The sequence below is a fragment of the Hippoglossus stenolepis genome, chromosome 9 (assembly GCF_022539355.2).
Source record: "Hippoglossus stenolepis isolate QCI-W04-F060 chromosome 9, HSTE1.2, whole genome shotgun sequence".
Classification (NCBI taxonomy): domain Eukaryota; kingdom Metazoa; phylum Chordata; class Actinopteri; order Pleuronectiformes; family Pleuronectidae; genus Hippoglossus; species Hippoglossus stenolepis.
In genome coordinates, this window is record NC_061491.1 from 13,653,712 (window position 1) to 13,669,401 (window position 15,690).

General features: G+C 43.1%; 1 long non-coding RNA gene across 1 annotated transcript in view; it reads left to right on the forward strand.

Annotated features, from left to right (window-relative positions):
* The window catches only part of LOC118115621, a 37,257-nt gene extending 23,935 nt beyond the window's left edge, over window positions 1-13,322 (forward strand). Inside the window, exons 3-4 of the long non-coding RNA XR_004697588.1 lie at window positions 9,290-9,388; window positions 12,978-13,322. This is a non-coding gene — a long non-coding RNA (uncharacterized LOC118115621). The remainder of the gene's footprint in view (window positions 1-9,289; window positions 9,389-12,977) is intronic.
* Window positions 13,323-15,690: the final 2,368 nt, after the last annotated feature.

The following is a 15,690-nucleotide window of genomic DNA, read 5'->3' on the forward strand; positions in this document are numbered from 1 at the left end:
ACTTACACAGATTATCCTTATGAGTAATCTAACCGTACACTTATTTTTCAGTTAAACTTGTACATCATATTTAACACACTATGTATTTTTAAATTGGCTTTAGATTCATGATCATACGCTACATGAAAAAAGTTAAATTGCTATAAAGGATTTTTTTTGTGCAATTTTAGGTCAACAGAAAAATAACAGAGACACATTTCTCCACCTGTATTTACACTGACAACAAGGCTAATACTTGGAATGCCATTTTGTTTTGTGTGTATCTTGAGGATGCATTGTGTTTAGACAACAATGTGACAACAATTGCAGAATCTGCTATACGGACAGATAATGGAATTTCTATAAATACCAGTCTTTGTATTTGTTTGTAATACATTTCTTCTTTGCGCCTCATCTTGAGTGTAATACCTTGGTCTTCATTGGAGCATAATGACGTTCATCATATGTTACGATGTAAAGATGAAGCCAATCTTTACAGCTAAGCTCATATGTCAATCTTTCTTCAATTAAAATAGATCATTTTATTTACTAATATTTATCCATCAGAATCCAAGCTTGAATTCCTGAAGTCATTTAGTCTTTATTTAGCCTTGTGACTGACTTTTTCTGTGCGTCTTGCCACAAGTGTTGGTGTTTGCACCTATAAAAAAAAAAAAAGCAAACACACATGTTGATCACTGGTACAGGAAATCCAAGGCTACTGGTTTTACAAACACGTTCTATAAAAACCTCTCCACTAATGCATGGATGAATAGAAAACATGTCACACTGTATATTCTGTCTGTTGTTACCTGAGGAGCTACAAAGTGGATTTTTTTAATCTCCTTTCACTCTGAGTGAATGTGTAGAAGTGTTTTGTTGGTGTTCAGAGTGACTTGGACTGGTGCAGGATTGTGTTTTGACCTTTCATAGAGAGTAGAAAATGTATGTATTTCTCCTCAGAATCTCAGTGTATACTGTATGTGTGCTTATATATTTGTGTTTGGCAGAATAGAGAGTGCGAGTCTGAAAATGCTTATAATGTATTCAGTATTTTTTAAGTTGCAGAGGGCATTGTGTTGTCTCTCCACTTTAAAAGTTGAAATGCTCAACATCTAATGGATGGGCAGCAGCGATGGGAACATGGGGCATGAGAGGGAGGGCTGCACACACTATTGCATCTGTTTGAGTAATACATCTGGCTGTGGGGTGAGAGTTCTGGGGAGAATAAAAAAACACCGTCTGTTGGGTGGAGCTTTGCTTTAGTAAAGTCAGATCCATTAACATTCCACCGGTGTTCAAATAAATTAACAATGAAAACCTGTTTTTACATGGAAAGAGGTTGTTTTTTGTCACATTTTGACAACTGGCAATTTAGAAATCGCGCAAAATATGAAAGATAAAAAGACACAGCTTGTTTTTTTGCACTGTGTTTGAATCCTTAATTGTTTTAGGTTCAAGGTAAAGGAATCTCAAAATATGTTCTTTGTGTTGATAAGCTTTCTTAGGTAAACTGCAGCTCCATTTGTTTTGGGCGGCGACATCTGTTCCTCTCTTTCTTCATTTCATCTTGATCATCTTCTGTGCACTCATACCGCTGGCTCTCCATGTACAGGCAGTCATGCTGATGACATTTGTGTCCAAGCAGGGCCCATTGACATGGCCTTTACCACCCCTCGCTGGGTCTCCCTTCACCATCCCTACCCCCTATGGTCATTCTTAACCCACCAAGTCCTCTTCATCAGCGTGCACACAGTTACGTGTCTGCTTGTGTGTGTTTGCATGCTTTGGGACCTTCCCGTGTGTACAGTGTCTGTGTGTTTAAGTCGTGTCCAGATCAGCCACGTCCATGCTTGCCTGTAGCCCAGTGTGCACAGTAGGGGACATGGTATGGAACAAGCCTCTTTCTCTGCTGGATGCAGGGGGAGCAAATCCAGTCACTGCAGGCTGGGAGGCAGTGTGGTACACATGTGACAGTGGAGAGCTCAGTCTGATGTGACAAGATATAACCAACACATGAGGGATAACCTGATGATGACAATCGGTCTTAAAATGTTACAGAATATATACAAATTTCACTTTTTTCCAGGACAATAAAATCTTCTTTCTAAATTTCATGGCCATAAAATCTCACCTAGATTATTTGCTGTAGATTATTTGGAGATATCTTGTCCCTGGCTGTCTGTGTAACACATTTTTGAAGAGCTATTATGTGCACAGACAAAGTGCAAAGCCTCATTGTTCTTCTTCTCAAACATACACACATACAAACATACAGACATGCTCACCGTCCCTGCAGCCATGGGAATGGAGAATGCTGAGGTTCAAGGTCATTTCAAGTATTCAGCAGCCCGGGGCTCTCCATTGTTGGTGCATCGCATCCTTTTGCTCACACATGCACTGATATGCACACACAACACATTGCGGGTTAGCGTGCACGCTACACACGGCATCTCACTAACACTAGCAACACCCGAGACGGCAAAATGTCTGCCAGGTGAGAACGTGACACTTTGGAAGGTCCACTCCCAAACACAAACAGTCGCAGATGGGAATCCTCAATGGAAACGCAGTAGTTCATGTTTATGAAGCAGTGAGTGTCTAGACACAAAAGAATGAAAGACCTCAATATTGGACAAATGCTGTTTTGTGCCATTACTTAGCTGTTCTGCAGCTCTTTTAACGTGATAATTTATTCCTAATGCTCTTCAGCTACAGATTGTCCTGTATTGTATAAAATTTGCTTGACAGTTTCTATTGTTTGGTGCCGTCCGATTGCACACAGTTGGTTTATATTTAGTTACGCAGTGAGACCTTGTGAAAACGGCAGCGATGAAGTATTTTGGAGACAGAGTGAAGGTGAGGAAAAGAGGGAGAGAGAGCAGCAGTGGGTGTGATTAGCCCCTTTGTTGGAGGTCTGTTGAGCTTCATTGGCTCCAGAGAATAGCTTCCTAATGAACCCAGCCAAGCTTGGACCAAACTTTGTGCTGAAGACAAACTAAGTTATGGTGGTCTAGCAGAGTGCTGGGGGTGAGCCCACTGATATACAACGCCTGGACATATGGTCCCCCCATCAGGGCCTCTCCCAGTCACTTTCTCATGTCATGGCTTCTGTGTGTGTGTGTCTGTGTGTGTGTGTGTGTGTGCATGTCAGCGGGGATATAAACAAGAAGAATATTTATAGCCTGGATTTTTATATTTGTTTGATAACTCATTGGAACAGAGATGAACAGACAACATGGAGAAGAAACAGAGGGAGTGAGGGGTGAGGTGGGGGGTGCGGAGGGGAGGCCGGTTGATGCTTACCGAAAGCGACAGAGGAGAGAGGGCTGCAGGCTTTGTCTTTCCAGCTGACCCCAATACAGAGTCCTTTCTGACACGTCCTACAAGACGTGGAGTAACTGAGTAAATCAGGCCAACCTGGCTGTGGTAGGGCTGCGACCGCACCACAACAGATGCAACAAGGAACAGAACCATATGAAGTCAAAACAATGAGGGGCATAAAGGTTTGAGGACATTTAGCAATCCCGAAACTCTACTCCACTCAAAAGCGGACACTTAGATGATAAGCACCAGTTTGTGTTTGCATGTGTTTGAGTGTGTATAAAGAGAAGGCGAGGCGGAGTGTGGTTACAGGCTAATCATTTGGGCGAGGGGCAGCAGCGCGGGGCCGGATGGCTTCCGTGTCCCACCAACGAGGCCCTCTGTAACTGAGCCAGCGAGGGGGAGAATGGGACCACTACAGGGCCACACAGCGGGCTCAAACAACACTTATTCTACTGGCCAAACTGTCAGCCAGAACAACTTCATTGTGCCCAAAATTGGAGTTGAAAGCACGGCAGAGACTCAGGATGGGAGGGGAGTGCAGGGGGAGGGGGGCAGTGGGAAGGTAGGGAGGAAGATGGGAAGGGTTGCAAAAGGGAGAGTGGAACAGGAGAGGTGGGGGGGCTGTGGGAAACTGGGGGACTGGAAAAGGGGAGTCCCAGGGTCATACGGTGTGAGTTCATCTCGGTGAGCAGAATTCCCATAAATCCTACACGCGTGACGTACAGCCAGGAGCAAGGTGGTGGCTTGAATGGAAATGTATTCAAATGCATTCTGGGATAAGGAGAGAAACTTTTTGGTATATGTTATGTCTCCATGTTTACTCCTATTATCCAGCCTCAATAAACAGACAATCGTAAAATAACAGCTGATTGTGCTAAATTAAAAAAATATATGTATGCAGTGTGTGTTCGTCCACCTCCTGCCCCTAAAGTGTCCTGTTGACAATTGTAGCCCCCTAACACTTAATCCCATTCCAATGTGAGCTCTTATATTTGAGATATTTCTCTCTCGACTTCATAATAAGCAACTGTACCACACACACAGGCTACCCACAAGCATGAGACACTTGCCTTGCAGGATTTCCCTGCCTTGCACCCCAGGAGGGAGCCCAGCCACCGGCTTTGAACTGTGTATGGTACAACAGAAAGCCCCTTTAGACGGACACTAAACCAGTTTAAATCAGTCCAACACTGATTTTCGTCACCACTCTCCTCTTTGTCTCCTCTCCTGCTGGCTATTTTAAATTCATCTTCCTGCCCTCTGGTAACTACTGCAAAAAGGGTGAAGAAGTTTACTTAGTCACACTGAGTTTAGGGAGACGAGGAAAGTCGGTGATTCAAGTGTGTGTGGGCGAAGGTGCACTCTTGCGTGTCAGTGCGGTTTACTTGTGCATGTGTTTATGCGCATGTGTGAAACGCCAAAATGTACACACACACATACACACACGCACACGCCCCTGTTTGATCGAGAGCTAGCCCTGCAGCTCCCAGCGACTCAACAAAAGGCCTCCTCTATCCATTGTATGAGCTGTGTGTTTCCCAGGAGAGCTCAGGCTCAGCGAGAGAAGGGCACCAGATCGCTTTCTCCTGACATGGATGTTTATTCGCTCCATGGTCCACCAGAACACCCTCAGAAAGGACTGGCCTTAGCGTTTTGACGTGCATGACACAGAGTTGTGGGAAAGAGACGAGGGGCTTGAGAATGGGAAAAAAAGAGGGGAAAAAAGCGAGAGTGAGTGTCCTGACAGATGAACAGACGTGCACGACAGCCAGATAAAGCACAGTGCTGTCTACGAAGGTGTTCTCAGTGCACTCATATGAAAAAGAATATTCAGGGTTTATTTGCTCCTTGTCTTTACACTAGTCAGCTTTCTTGTCAACCTTGTTCATGAATGTAGATCCACCCAGTGGGTGGGTAGAGATTTCCCCCTGATCCTGACAAGCTCGCCCGTCCCTGACTGCATACTAATTTCCCCCAGAACTACTGAACCAATGCAAAACAAATACGAGTTGCCGGGGCTGCCGTTCCTCGCTGGAGAAGCATGGTCCACGGAAGGTTAGCATATAGTAGCTATTGTTGTGGGTGTGTGATTAATCAGATTGTCTGCTGTGGACAGAGGAGCTTACAGGGGGCCGCTGTTGTGGTCTGACCATGAGGTATCTTTAGGAATCCGTCAATATGTCTGAGTTCAAAATCCTGAGATAATGAATGGAAGAGTTAAAAAAAAAAAACCTTCACCAGTCAATTAAAAGTCCATCACATGTTCAAATGCGATCAGTCGGACAATAAATGATTTTGAGAATGGCAGGTTCGCTGGTTTTAAAGATGTCGGCGCGTTTCACTCGGTAGACAATGATCTGTCCTCAGCTGCTCCCTCTTCACCATTTGCCTTTATCTGGGAGTTTTGAATGCTATCTATCAGAGCGCTTCACTTACTCCGGCAATATCTGAAGGTTTCCTTGAGATTGAGAGTGCCTGCGGGGTCGACCATAGATCTCAGTAGAAGCCGCAGCAGCCGACAGTTGAAAACAAACATTGTAGGCCGATACCATCTAATCAGTTGGACGCCATTATCGTCTAAGATATCGCTATATACTTCCACTCCATATACCCGCATTTTCACCCACCACCCTCCAAACTAGACTCGCTCTCTCTCGCTCTGCACTCTTTGAGGTAAAAGCTTGTGTGTTGAGGCTGGGAGTGAATGTAAGCCATTGTTACGGTGTAACCGGACTCTACAGCAGGTTGTTTGATCCTGTATTGGGCCTGAAAAGCCTTTTTTTTTTTTTTTACTTGAATCACCACATCAGCTGAGAGGGTCAGACAACAGACTCTGTTTGTAGAGTTCTCTGTCTGTCTACTCCTTTTTTTCCTTTCTCCTTTTTCATCCTCACTTTGTCGAACTAAATCTCTCATCCAGACTCCAGATTTGTGTCCAAAGCTTTAATTACCAGAAAGAGGAATGTGCACTCATTCACATACTGTACTTGGACACAAGCTAAACTCTTTCAGGCACATGCTGTTGCTCTTGATTTCTCCCTTTTTTTCTCTAAACATGATCTTCTTGTGTCTCTTCCCGGCAGACACAAGGATTACATTTCTCGCCTGCACCTCTGGTGTGACAATCGCAAAAGAGAGATTTAGAGGCAAGTGTTTAGACGACAAAAGCTCTAGTAAATTGTTTCGTTGGCCCACAATGCTTCCCATGATACAGCCGGGCTGCTGTTCAGTTCCTGTTTACCCAACATCATTTCATTATTTACGTTACAACATAGGACCATGCCTGGGCATTGTCGAATGTTTTGGGACGCTGACTTGCAATTCTACACCTTTGTCACTATTTTGGCATTGTGCTCTCCAATTTATGATCTGTTTGGCGTTCAGTGTGGACAATGTTCATGCAAATATCCTCGTCCCATTATGCCGCCTGTCTTTGTATGCCAGCTTTCCTCCCTAAGAGGTATAGATGAAGAGTTGGGGGGGATGGAATGGCGCTGTATGTTTTTTGGAGGGAGATTGGCACACACACACACACACACACAGACACACACAGACACACACACACGTACGTCGCACATGAACCCATCTGTGCCCCCAACCCATTTCAGACGTGAGAATCTGTACCGTAATTTGCATAAGAATAATTGACACTTCAAATTAGCCTTCCAATCAAAGAGGATTATTATTTTTTTCTTCAGCATATGTACAGGCAGAGCGCACAGCCATACCGGAGAATATGAAAGGGAGGGCAGGGGGAGCAGAGACAGGAGGGGACACGTCATAAAAGATTAACCCTTTCATTTCCTTAGTTCAGAGCCGAGGATTTGATGTGGATTTTTATTGCAAATATAACTGGATATACAGTAAAACAGACTTTTGTAGGGAAATAATAAATGATTTCTTCTCTAAATCAAGGGATCCTGTGGCTGCCTGGTATATAGGGCAAAATGCTGTTTCTGACTGATAGCTATTTTACCTTTGAAAGCTTCAGGTGCACTGACTGTGTTATATGCACGTTTACACATCTATATTCACCTCAGTGGCATTGGGTGCAGGCCAAGAGACTGAGTGCTATTAAGTAGAGTGTGTGAGTGTCAGTGTGGATGTGTGCGGTTTGCCCACATTAAACCATTAAAGCAAGTGCAATGTTGAATTATTGATAATGGCTAATGAAAAGGATCAGTTCAGGATGAACTACAGGCTTAACCATAGCCCTGAGGGCTACACACACACACACACACACACACACACACACACACACACACACACACACACACACACACACACACACACACACACACACACACACACACACACATTTACACACATAAACTCACCCAAAAGTCATTCATTTTCCCTGAGCAACATCTATTTTACCTTTTCTCATCTTGAGACAAGAATTAAACTGGTACTGGCGAAGTACTCTCCACCTATATGTCACTCTTAATTGTTCCATCCACATTCCGGTTACATTACAAGCCATCCCAGTTAAGAGGGAGGAGGACATCAACACTGGAGGAGATACCGTAGCTGCCGTGTGCTTCCAGGTTATACTCAGTTGATGAGGCTGAGCAGGGTTTGTTTAGGAGGGGATAAGGATTTCCTTTTGGGGGGAAGGGGATAAAGAGTAGGGGTTTGGGAGTGGGGTGGGGGGTAGGCGCCAGCCCCTCTGAAGCGCTCAGCATCCCCCCACATATGGGATGGCGGATGTGTCTCGGGGTATCCATGACAACACTGCTGCATGCCAGGGACATACCACGGCAACATGGCCAACTGTGCGTGTTCGTGTGTTTAAGGCCCACATATCTCAGTGACATTAATATTCACTCACTCAGATGGCGAGCTGCTGCAGCCTCAATCAGTTCACTGTTTGACACATGTGTATCTCAGGCACCTTTACTGCAGCCTTTGACTCAGAGGCCCAACGTAAATAGGTCCACTGTATGCATACCCCCATGTAAGAGTCTGTAAGCCAGAGTTTTTGCAGTGTTGTCAAGGAAAACACCCTCTCGCTAAGGGTTTGGCATGGCACAGTTTAAAAGCTTGTACTATATATTTCAGACTCTCACAGATACAGGGAGGTGCACCCTCACATTCACTCAGGTCATGAAGCAGGGGTCAAGACTCGCTTAATGCTCACGAACATGCACACACACCAATACACACACTCTTAGACGCACACACACACACAACCTCGCACTATCACACTCACAGCTCTTGCACAGATCAAGCTGTGTTATAATAATCCCATCTGGGACAGCCTGTATTCTCACTCAGAAAGTACCCACATAATGATGCTCTGATGAGTTCCAGTGTGTGTGTGTGTGTGTGTGTGTGTGTGTGTGTGTGTGTGTGTGTGTGTGTGTGTGTGTGTGTGTGTGTGTGTGTAAAAGAGGGAGAAAAAGAGTAAGAGAGAGTATGGAAGGTGCCATATGTGTCATGGGTTATATACTGTATTATATTTTAAACCTCATCCTACACACACACACACACACACACACACACACACACACACACACACACACACACACACACACACACACGCACACACACACACACACCTATGTAGAGTCAAACTCAGTTCCAGTGGGAGTGTATTCTTAACCTCGGCTGCCTGTGCATTTGCTGAGGGGTTAAAGGGCCGAACAGTGAATCAAGTAAATAATTCACAATAGCTGAAACTCTTTCGATGTAACCTCTGAATGAATGGGGGAGGGAGGCCAGATATTTAGTTGTGTAGTGGCACACCATATGTGCAGTTTTTTTTCCTTAACTCTACAAAGTATAGCAAAGCAAGTAGGTCAAAAAACAGATAAGACAGACATGACATGATTCTCATCGTCTAATGAAATCTGATTTCATGAAATGTCTTTAAAATGTGTACAGCAACATGTATACTTGTATATTTATCCGCTGAATGTACGCATGTTTGAGTGTATATGAACATTCAGCACTAAACACAATGCCTATCCTGTCTTTTTAGGTTGCACGGAGACCTCGGAGATTGTGACCCAGAAACAAATGGCATAATGACTGGAGCCTCCAGGCTGAAGACGTCAAGGATATTCTGCTGATATCAGAGGTGACTGCGCGCTCCCCTTTCAAGCATTACTGTTTCTGCCCTCTTGTTATATGGGCCATATTTCACAAATTCCTTGCTATAGATCAGCGGCCTCTGCATTCACTCTGAACCTTCTGAGTTCCATATAAAAGTGTCCGTGAGACAGTTTGAGTGACATTGCCTCTGTCAAACGACTGATCGGAGACGACAGAGAGAAATGCTGTGCTAATGAAATCGCCTGACCCACATCCTTTAGTGCTATCCATTTCTCCAAAGACACAGAAAGGGCATTTATACAGGTAAACCATGACTTGTCCCTGAAGTGAAAAGGGTTTTTTTCCAGAAGGAAGGGGAGCATCCATTATTTACTATACTGGGGTTGCAAGACACTTAGGAAATAATGCAGTGCTTCAAGCATACAAAACATAGAGCCTCCTTGGTGCTGGCGCGGCCATTGTTGTGTGTTTTGAACATGTCTGTTTCCATCCATACTGACAGATGAAAAAGAATATGTCTCCCCAAGGTTCAGAAGCATGGACAGAGATAGATGGAGAAGGGAGGAGAGGGAGTGGATGGGATGGGATGGCAGGGAGATGCGTTTCTGTGTGTGTCAGTCATATCTTTGTGCATGTCTGTGCATTCGTGAACATGTGCGTTTATTTTTAACCCAGTCTGTTTGTTAGAATCTGTATCTACAGTGTTATGTTCCCAAACATCCATTGGCTAAATTTTTACTTTTTAGGGAAGGGTGGAGCCACTCCCAGTTTACACTGGGTGTGAGGCGGGGTACACCCTGGACAGGTCAGCAGCCTATCACAGGCCAGCTTATTGAGACATACGAACATTAATTTAGTTTAGTTTATTAGTGGATTTAACTGGGCCCATGTACAACACAATGATCTAACCAGAGTTAAATATAAAGCTATTTTGACAATACAACAATTTATAAACCGTACATCACTATTAAAACATCATAAATAATATACATGACATAGTCTCCATGTTGTAAAATGGTTCCAAAGGTCAATGAGTACACCTCTGTCTTGAGCCATGTTTTTAAAAATACTGAATAGTCTATTCACGGGAAATTTAGAGTAGCCACAACCTGGCTTTGAACCAAAAACCTTTTTGCTTATAAACTGTATTTAAATATGAATGACTAGACAGCTCCCCAAAAGTGAAGCCAAAGCATCTTGATGGCCACCTGTTGGTTGGCTGCAGTATGGTTCCAAAATATGGGATATGAGCCAAATTAAAAAGTCAAAGGCATCAAATTATTTTTTCTCAAAGATGGTTTCTGTCATTTTAGGTAGTCCTTATCATTCTGATGTATGATCAAGTGTTCATTTATCTTGGTAAGTTTGGTTTTAATTAGTGATTTGATGCTATTAAATGGAGTGTTCTAAATTACAAAATGCAATTGAAGTCATCTTACACACAGTGCAAGCACGTGTGCCTGTACACATGTACATGCATATGTATGCATCATTTTTCTCCTTCACCAAGCCTGTATATATATAGAGCCTCTTTCAGACCTGAAAGGCTTCAGTCAGGTATCAGTCTCTTTAGATCAGCAGCAGCATCAGTTGCCTCCTCATGGCGAGTGTAGGCATGTGACTGCGGCCCACTGGGAGTAGTTAGCAGACGGAGAACAAGTCATACAACTCCTCCTTCCTGTTATCAGACTTGGGGCAACACCAGGCACCACTTTCTGCCTTTGTCAAGTTCCTGAGGGACACTTTGACATGAAATCCTTTTTTGTGGATGAGGGGAGACCACTCCCAAAACTTCCTGTATTTTTCCGCATTAATGTGCATTGTGGTTGAGAGCATGATAACAGATCTGGTCAGTGAATATCCAGGTCAACAGACTACCCCGAAGTATGATGTCAAAAGATTTCTTTCCATTAAGATGAAAATTAAAACAAATATATCCCAAATAGATAGATAACTTCAACTTCACACCTTCCCCTTCAGGTATTTTCCTTGTTTCTCATCTTAATCAAGCACAATCGTCCGTAACTGATGTATTGTCCCTTCTATCCATGGCAGAACGTCTGCTTCGACATCACTCAGCCAAAAATGACACTTGCCTAAAATGTAATCAACCTCGAAAGAACATTGTTGCAGTTATTTCATATAATCTGTCTGTCACACTGTCGATGCTTTGTCTGATGCAACCAAAATATCAGACATATTGAGAAAAATCTGGCTCGGGAACCATGTGTACACGCACACACACACACACACACACACACACACACACACACCCACCGACACCCACCCACACACACTGCGGACATCATCCTTATATAGTATATAGGTTATAAAGTGCAGTGTCAGCAGAAAAGATGAGAGGCACATGTAGCTAAGATCAGCTGCCACAGATAGACAGGCAGGCCAGGCAGCCAGCGTGTGCCCTTGAGGTGCTCTGAGTGGACAGGCTGGTTTGCTTGAATTGTCTGAATCCACTTCTCTTCATCTCTTTGGAGCTGGGCTGAGTTTGGCTGTTGATGACCCAGGGACCTCCGGCCCACCCCCAACTGTTCTGTACTGTCAGCCAAACATCAGAGAAATGTGTTGTAGAAGACAGACCTGGCCTAAATAGTGGTTTTGTGCAATGTGAATTCCCTGAAAAGGAAAAAAAAAACACAAAGAGGAGTTGATGACTTATTGCAGCTTTCAAGACTGATTCCCTTTTAAGATGTTTTCACAAGATAAATCTGCAAATTTATTTACAGCAAACCTTTAGGAAACACCTCAAAGGGAATTCATGGGATGCTATATGACATGTATCTCTGTCCTTGTTGACCAATGCAGACAATGACACCATACAGTCAAGGTATAACCGAGTTAGTTACTTTCTCAAATGACCCCAGCTGTTGTGCACAGCCCTATACATTCATATCGGGCCCCAGAATACCCCCAGTGCTTGTCAGCGAGCTCTATAGTTTGGCAGAAATGTAATACCTTAATGTGTGTCTGGATGAAGGGAGTGTCAGGTATGGAGGGAGTAATGGAGGAAGGGCTGGAGATGCAGGTATGACCCAGGTTAGGCTTGGTGTAAAGGGGATCCGATAAGGCGTTCCCTGGACCCTGCAGTCTCCCAGTCTCTTCTATGGGAGAATAATAAGCAGCTGTAACCCTGAGACACTCCCAGGCCTGTGTCCTCAGCCACAAAAACCTTCACCCGGGCGTCTTATCGGGTTCTAAGGATATCATGTAAGACAATACATGTGAGAAGTGCAGGGGGAACAATGGGAGGAAAGTGCAGTGTGATATGAGGGGGGGACTAATGTCAGTGGATAATTGTCGAGGCCTTTGTCACCTTCGAGTACACACTGGCAACTCAGGACTCACTGAACTCTTTTCATTCAAGGATTTCACATTGGGATGAGATGAAACTCTACAACCAGTGCTGTTACACATACTTTCACACCACACACAGAGGTTATGTGCCTGTTGTGGATAAAGGGCAACTTTTTCTGACGTTTTCCATGAAGCTTTGATGCAATAGAATGTAAAACAGTGCAAATGATCAACTGAGATTTCTGGAATGTCGTTTAATGTTTTGAAGTTTCAATAATTTGTATATTTCTCTCGTTTTTTAGGTAAGCATGTCCAACCTGATCAACTAGAGAAGAATCTGACTTGACTGACGTGTCTGACAAGCGCCAGGAGCTTCATCATATTCTCTACAACTCTAAAAACTGCCATCTGTATTTCTCTCAACTGGTGAAATACCCTTCACGATGACCTATAATGATGCAATCACGGCGGCCTTGGACAAATATGCATATGTATTATATTAATATACGCTGGAAATATTCTCCAAATTGGAACTTGTTGTTTCAATGTTTATCTTTTTAATAAACTTCCCATTTATTTCATGTAATTGATTGAGTCTAACAAGTATATCTTTTGACAGCTAAATAAAAGCTTTTTTCTTACTTTAAGTGATGTCTTTTAAGTGTGTGTTATTTTACTCCTGGTTCTGTGCACTGCTGTTTCTGTGCACCCCAGGTAAAGAACAATAGTACTTGACATAATTGGGTCCCATTTAGTTTAACGAAAAAGAGCAGGCGTGCCCATAAAAAGCCGGCAGGGTGATCAAAGCAGCGAGTGCACTGATCAAAATCACACACCTGACACAGTTATCCAGACAGACTTACGAAATGCCGAGGCAAGAAGGCTCCCCTGTTGAAATCAGTTTCATTCCAAAGTGTTTGGTGAGATCTTTAGAATCAAGCATGTGCAAAATACAAAACAACAATTAAAAACTTTCACGATTCTCTGCTTATTTTCTGCACCTTCTTAACAACTAGAATGTTTTGTTGTCTTTCTCTGCCCATGCACTTCAGGCGTGTGCTTCTGAAAGAGAAATAGGACAATCTGACTTTTGTTTCCTGTACTAGAAATTCCCTATAGTTGTATTCACACTATAAGGATAAAAAGTAGGATCCACAACTTCTGCTAAAGTGTTTCTTGTGGGGAAGAAGCCTATTTTTCCCCCCTTTTTCTATCGTTCATTACCCCTCATTCATTTTTATGTGACTTTCCATTCTCCCTGCTACTTCCTAATCATATTAATTCTCTGTCCTTCCCTACTTAACATTCATTCTCACTATATATCTCCTGCTTACCCCATCTTCATTTCCTTTACTCGCATCACTCTTCCCTTCTTTCCTACGTCTTTCAGTCCCATCTGCCCCCCCACTTGTCCTCCCCCACCCTTGCCCATTCTTTTGCTAGCTCTCTTGCTCTCTCTCTCTCCCTCCCTCCCTTGTCTTTCTCTCCTTCTCAGATGTCAGATCACAGTCTAGTCTTCCGCTTGCCCTGTCATCACATTTTTCACACAGCCCCATCCCTTAATTGGGCCTGTATCATCATATCATATCATCTAGAATACCTGATCACAGCCAGAGATGAAAGATCGCCTCCACCTATCCCCTCGCAGACAGACAGACACTCACGTACAGTACAGACTCAAACAAACACACACACACACATACCGTACATGCGGCCACGCTCACACAAACACATCAGCGGTCGTATGGGACAGGAATCCAAGCTGATGGCTGTGTCTGTGCACATTTTTACACCTCATGTTTGCACCGACTTGTCGATGTGATTGTTACAGTGTGACAGGTGAGACGGTGTGGTATTCCGAGAGTGTCCAGAGATGTTTGTATCAACTGCTAGTGGCTTTTGTGATTAGACAAAGGATGCCCTGGAGCCAGCAGTGTCACATCTACAGGTAAATAAAGGAACCGTCAACAATAAAGTTTCTCCGGGAGGCTAAAATAGCTCCAACTTGTCTTGGCATCAACTTGAAGGATGTAACATGAGATCCTGTGCACTGCATCCAGTCAGTCCTGCTGCTGCAGACTTAAAATATACTGTAACAGTTAGATACATGATGAAATTATTATTCTCTAAAGGACATTTCCATCCAAACAAAAGCAGTGACCACAGATAAGGTCATGCCTTCAAAAAGCAGACTGAACCTCTAACACGAGAGGTCTTTTATAACTGCTACACCACTGCACAACCTAAAACATTTTAGAGGTCTCAAATTTCCACCAAATGGAAATTTTGGTCAATAACTTACATTAATAAATCTTAATGATCTTGTAATTTTTGAGTCATGAAATGCCTATAAAAGTGCATATTTTAAATATGTACTTGAATTATGAAATAAATATTAAAGCACGTGTAGGAACTGTTAATACAACCCAGTTCCTGTTGCAGTGTTTTTGTAGGTGTGGCCTAAGAAAACCAACGCATTTTTGCTCCAGCAATGCTTCAACAGAAGATGAAGATCATCGCACAACTAAAGAAGCCTTTATATTCTATATTAATCTGCAGCAGTTCAGTGGATTCCTACCTTTTTGACTTGTGACCCCTTAGCACAAGTTGTTTGTGTTTGAGATATAAGAGATTTATTCTTATTTGAATTATTTTGTGGCCTTTTGGCCTCAAAGATAAAAAAAATTAAAAAATTCAGATTCCTCTAACTTCTCATTAACAGGTAAAAATCCCACACTGGTTACCTCCCAAAATTATCGAGTAAATTCTATTAAAATGTTGTTTTTTCCTTATGTTGGTGCTCACAGAATTCTGTTGTTCCAACCCACATCAAAAACTCATTAAATGTAGAATATGCAACTTCAACTACGAGGGATCTCTCTATCCAAACAACAAAAAATTGGTTTGTAGTTTGTAGTGTGGGATCATGGGAGTTGTTGTCTTCACCATCATTGAAAATGTACCTGACGTGATGCATAATAATGAAATATAATTATTCATCTTACTAACGTTACA